This window comes from Heloderma suspectum, chromosome 6 (assembly GCF_057233095.1).
Source record: "Heloderma suspectum isolate Gila_16-S chromosome 6, 16-S_ref, whole genome shotgun sequence".
In the NCBI taxonomy this organism is placed as follows: Eukaryota; Metazoa; Chordata; class Lepidosauria; order Squamata; family Helodermatidae; genus Heloderma; species Heloderma suspectum.
In genome coordinates, this window is record NC_139463.1 from 120692134 (window position 1) to 120697619 (window position 5486).

General features: G+C 43.6%; 1 pseudogene; it reads left to right on the forward strand.

Moving 5' to 3' along the window:
- The first annotated feature begins 2968 nt into the window (after positions 1 to 2968).
- LOC146342913 (U2 spliceosomal RNA) lies at positions 2969 to 3143 on the forward strand (annotated as a pseudogene).
- Positions 3144 to 5486: the final 2343 nt, after the last annotated feature.

The following is a 5486-nucleotide window of genomic DNA, read 5'->3' on the forward strand; positions in this document are numbered from 1 at the left end:
CATTGCCCTTTTATCTTGAGGGATATGTAGATCCATTATGGTATGAACTGCTCAAATTGTGTGTTAGTAATACAAAGACTATGTGCTAGTGTTACAAAGACCATGTTTGCATCCAGGCAGTGATTTAAAAAGGGCCGTGTTGGTGCTTTTATCATGACATGTATGCAAATTTTGAGAGACGACTTCCTCTTTAAACCTGATGTGCACACTCACTGCCTCAGCTACATCATCCTGTGTACCTGGGACCACCTTTCATTCAACCCTTTCAAGCCATTACAAGCAAAAATGTTATTTTTGCTTCAGTTTGCTTTATTTTCAGCAGTGGTTGGAGGTAAACTTCTCCTTTCACCTAAAGGATATGGCACATGCTAGGCATTCATATGTACATCAGTGTCGTTGATTTTGTTTTTGTTTTAAAAATCCTTTCTTTCTAGGTGTCCAATCAGAGATCCAACTGACCGAGTCTGGAGGAAATGTCAAAAGGCCAGGAGATTCCCTCCGCCTCTCCTGTCGAACCTCTGGCTTCACCTTCAGCAGCTATGAAATGAACTGGGTGCGACAAGCTCCTGGAAAGGGCTTGGAATGGGTGGCCCTCATAGGTACCAGCTCCACTCCAATTTACTACTCAGATTCAGTGAAAGGGCGCTTCACCATTTCCAGAGATGATTCGAACAGCCTGCTGCATTTGCAAATGAACAACTTGAAGTCGGAGGACAGTGCCCTGTATTACTGTGCAAGACACAGTGAGAGGAAGTGAATCTGAAGCCTGCCAAAAACCCTCCTTTCATCACTGCAGCTTATGGCATTTACTTGAAGGTTTTCTCAACAAGCCATTTATTGTGTGTTCACAAATCCCTACCAACAGTTGTTTAGTGCTTCTTTAGACAATGCCATGGCCCTCAGTTTCACTGCTGCTTGTAAGCATCACTTTCAGCAGCAGCAGCAGCAGCATTTTAAGAGCAGCAAAGATTGGGTAATTTCTGATGGTGAAAGAAAACACTGTTTCCATGTGATTATTTGCACTCTTCTGCTATACCACACTGGTACCTAGAGGTTATGGAGTGCTCGGATCTCAATTCTGAGACAAAACCGGAAATGGATATGGCAAATTAACAGCCTCATGCAGAAAAGCACTTCCCTTCCATGCCATCACAGTGGCGTGCACGTTTCTGGTGCCGAACCTTTCACTATATTCCCTCTAACAGCATAGATGATAAAACATTAAATTGAGCTAAGTTAAAGGCTTTTCTAAATTTGGGGACTGTTAATTTGATCCGTTAATTTGCAATCACATGTACCTTACTCCCAGGGGTGAAATTTTGTGAGAGAACTTAAATAGTTCCGGAATTTTGTATCCCATATTAGTTGTTTAATACTTAGTTTATCTTTAAGATATCCAAGGGCTATTAAAATGCCACTTGTGAACCCGTAAGTCAGCAATTTCTCTGTCAATAGCCTTCTGTGTGTTGACTGAAAAGCATCTGCTAGGGTCAATTGGGGAAATAATGTTCAAAATGCAATATATTAGAAAAAATGATATAAATATGTGTGTGTTAGGCAAAAACGCATACAAATTCTATGTATTAAAATGTTAATCCATTTCAAATTTCTCCAGCATCCATACCTCCACACAACTGTTTCTTTGTTGGTTTAAAGAAGTATTTCATACCACTCTCCCTTCTCCCTGATAGATTTATTAATGGCTGTCCGGAATTCTGTTTCCATGAGTTATTTTCTTTTTAGATAACCTTTCTTGGCTTGAAATATTTCCTTTATTTAAAAATATTGGCTCAAATCACATCTCACAGATTTTTTTTTTTAAAAAGGCGGAAAAGTTCCCGAGTTTCAGGAACTGACCATCCACTTGGCTCGCAAATGGCCATCCCTAAGACTGAATGCACATCTAAACTCTGCTTAATTTATCTCCGCTACAATCACCACTCTTTACGTATTGGTGAAATTGCACGCTCCCGCGCGTGTGTGTATCTCAGACTTCTGTATTCAATTTATTTTGATATGTTGAGTAAAGTAAATATATTGTGCATGTACAGCAGGTCCATGTTTGGGCTGGATTGCCATCAAAAGCCAGAAGTGGGGCAATCCACTTTGCACGTTTTCATCGGCTTCAGCCCCCTGCCCCTGCCATTCCATGATTTACAAGTACTTGTACATTCATTGGCCCACTCATGGCTACAGGCACAGGATCCAGCCCTGAATGCACCAGTGCAGCCTCCCACACAGGTCTGAATGTTCAGGTGAACACACAGCTCAGAAGAACCTTGGGACTCAGAAGAATTACCATGACAGTAATACCATGGCAGGGGGCTCTGGACCATGCACAGAGTATATCCTTGCAGTGACCACAAGGTGTCTGACAGGCGCTTCTGAAGTCCTCATTACTCAGGACATTTTTCAGTATTTATATTTGAATAGCTTTTTTTCTCCCTGAAACTGGGATATGTGGATGGGCTTGCTGCCACATAGCAATCTACTCTATTGAGTTGAGTGGACATCTGTAGGAGCTATGCAAAACAAATCCATCTAAACTGTTTCAGAGGGGTATAAGAAATAATGGAACTGCCATACCAGAACAGGATAGATACGATGATAAGGATACATGCGGCAGGAGGGGTTGCTAACATCTATGATTTCCATGCTCAGATAAAGTACCTGTGGCTGGAATAAAGCATTATTCCAGCCACTTATGCAATCCAGCAGTCTTTCCCCACACACACAACTCCTTGCCAGGAGTTACTCCATGGAAATATTTTGACTGCTCAAGGGTGAAGTGCCTGGCACCACTCAACTCCACTAGTCCTCCCTGTAAGGAAAACTGTCAAGGTCCTTTCCTTCCATGCTCAGAGGTGAGGTGACTGGCATGCATCACCTCCAAGCACTAAAACCAGCATGCTTTCCTTCCCACAGGAAACAGTTGGGAGAAGAAGGTGGTGGAGTGGCAGGGAGGTGGTTCTCGCCTCAGCCTTTTGGCTGAGATGTGCAGCATCTGTTCTTATCAGCTTAATATCTGCTACGTCCTCCATTTGAGGACTATTAAACAGATTGTAGGGGCAGGGAGATGATCATGGGCAAGAACCAAGTGATCAGCACTTTTTGCATTGCAAGCAGGTCAGGTCAGAAACTTTGGTCCTCGTTGTGGCACCCACTTGTTGTCTTTCTACTCCTCTTACTGCTTTTAAGAAGGCTGGAGGTATTGTTACTCAGAAAAAAGCAAAGAACACTTCGGCCATGAAATAAAACGCACAGCTCGCGATGGTTTCAAGGGCGGGTTTGACTATTTCCTCAGCTATTCAGTTGATAGCAATGCTGCAGTTGTCTCTTGAGAATTTAATGCCCCAAGTGAATCCCCACCTTTTGCTATTAAGAAGAAAGGCAACATTAAGTTCTCCCATACATCTCCCTCCATCCATCCCTCTCTCTCAGACATGCACACACACACACACACACACACACACAGAAATACGTAGAGTGAGCAGAAATACTGGGGATGACCTGATTTGTTATTCCACTCCCTCGATCAAACACCCTTCCTAGGGATTGACAGATCAGTCCATTTCCGGTCCATGTCAGATTTTTCTGTGCTTCCTGGCAGAGCCAAAGACATGCAGAGATATATGAGAAATTTGTTTCAGTTCATTGGTGGTCACGATTTACCCAGTTCTGACCTCCACATCGACCAATTCTGTCCTCCAGGTCGAAGGCAGACTCAGATCAGTAACACAAGCTAAACCCTGTAGTTCTCCTCCTTTGGAGAATAGGTAATTCCTTGGATTCTAAAAGTTTTTCATCCTGCATTCATAGTATTCACTCTAATGCTGACTGAATTATGCAAAGCCAAGAGCACACCCACTTGCTTCTTCAGCCCTCAAAGCCTCTTACTTTACACAGGCATCTCAGCACACCACACGGAGCCCTTTCGAGCTCTAAACAATCCCTCCGCTCTGCTGTCTCTCTTGGGAATAATTATTGCATTGGCTGCCTCCTCCGTTGGGCTTTCCATTTACAATCCAGGGGTCAATCAATTTGGGTTCCAGATGATAACCTTAATTTCTCCCATTCTTCGTCTTTCCTCACTATTGTACCTGTTTCTCTCTTTTTTCCCCTTCCCCTATCAGGTGTCCTCTCTCAAGTGGTCCTGACCCAGTCAGATCCAGTAACAGCTGGATTGAGAGAGAATCTCCCCGCGTGCACACACACACACACACACACACACACATAAAGGTAGAATACAGTTCTTCATATTTCCTGGTATGTTTATTCCTCATTTTGTCCATTCCCTGAGCATGTGCAGAGTGTGCTTTTTATTCAAACAAAGAGAAGCTTGCTAATCTTTCTAATCCGCATTTGTGCAAGTGTGACTGCTTCAGAAAGAACTTTCCAGTATACTGTCTCTTTTTCTTCATGAGTTTCATAACAGAAGTGTGGTGTAGTGGTTAGAGGCCAGCCCAAAGTCACCCAGTGAGATAACTAACAGGAGGTTTGCTAATGAGCTGGATGTGGAAATACAAAACTGAGCTGGGGGCAAGTGGGGTGCTGACATGTGTAGGAATAAGTCGCATTGAACTCAATAAGACTTACTTCTGAGTAGACATACACAGAGTTGGTTCTCCTCTCCATTTCAGCCTCACAACCTCAACAACAACGTTCGATGTGGAAATATAAAGCCTAGCAGGGAGAATAATACCTCATGCAGGGCTCCAGGACCGGCATGGTCATTTTAAAAGGTTTTCTTTCTTTCTTTCTTTCTTTCTTTCTTTCTTTCTTTCTTTCTTTCTTTCAAACAGCACACCCTGTTTCTTTCAGGCACACCCTGAGCAGCCTTGTTTTGGGAAGCCCCTAGAAGGAGGAAGTGTTTTGGCTGAAAGTAAATGGAGATGGAGGATTTCAATTAAAAAGAACACCCACAAACGAGGCGGTGAGCACAATTCATTTGCTTTTTTTAAAAATGTACGTATTTATTATAGGAATATATGACACTGCATTTTTATTTATGAAAATTCCGCAACTCTTTGTGGATGACAAAAAAAAAGCCGCATGACTGCTGGCTCTGCAGGACCTCGTGGTGCCGTTCCGCAGAGGATTCCGTGGCACAGACTGAAGGGAATTTGCTCCCATTTCAGTCCGTGGCAGAATTCTCTGACATCCCTATACAGAATGCAGCAGCTCGCCTGAGTAAAGGCAGTCGCTGGCGAGATCACATCACTCCAATGCTGAAGGAGTTGCACTGGCTACCAGTTGTTTTCTGGGCCAAATTCAAGGTGTTGGTTTTGACCTTTAAAACTCTATATGGTTCCGGCCCAGCCTATCTTAAGGAGCGCCTCCAGCAGCACCAGACAGGCCACTTAACAAGATCAGACTTAGATGGCTTTCTCTCTGTCCCATCAGCCAGGACAGCTAGACTGGTGGGGACGAGGGAGAGGGCCTTTTCTGTGGTGGCCCCCACTCTGTGGAACTCCCTCCCTAGGGAA